This window comes from Gavialis gangeticus, unplaced genomic scaffold (genome assembly GCF_001723915.1).
Source record: "Gavialis gangeticus isolate Ggan-Ray unplaced genomic scaffold, GavGan_comp1, whole genome shotgun sequence".
NCBI classification, from domain to species: Eukaryota; Metazoa; Chordata; order Crocodylia; family Gavialidae; genus Gavialis; species Gavialis gangeticus.
In genome coordinates this window covers 141530141-141530603 of record NW_017729025.1, presented here as the reverse complement: position 1 = coordinate 141530603, position 463 = coordinate 141530141, and positions in this window count along the sequence as shown.

Sequence of the window (463 nt, the reverse complement as noted above, 5' to 3'; positions counted from 1 at the left end):
CGCACCGAGGTGAGAGGAGCCCGGGGGCGGCCCGGGGCGGGGTGGGAGTGTGTAGGGGGAGGGGGAGCGGCCCGGGAGCCCTGGTTCCCCCGCTCCCCCCGCCCGCGCCATTACGGGGCTGAGATACTAGCAGCCGTGCGCTGACTTCACCAGCAAACGCTAATCCTGGTGGGGGTCATGGTTTTAATGTGACTTGCCAACCGGGATAATTAAATCGTCATGTAATCAGCAGTTCAGGGTAAGAAATACCACCCGCTTGAAACCTCGCCTCTTTCCGAGGGAAGCAGACGTTCGGTCTAGTTTTAGGCACCTACATCTGCTGTTGTGGTTTCCTGCCTTTAAAAAATATATATTATGTAAAAACATGCTTTGCTGCTTGCTTGTTTTGGTGCTATCCATCTGAAGTCTCCTTGGGGGCTGGGCTGGGCTGGGCTGGGCAGGGCAGGTTGCCGGGGGGGGGGGG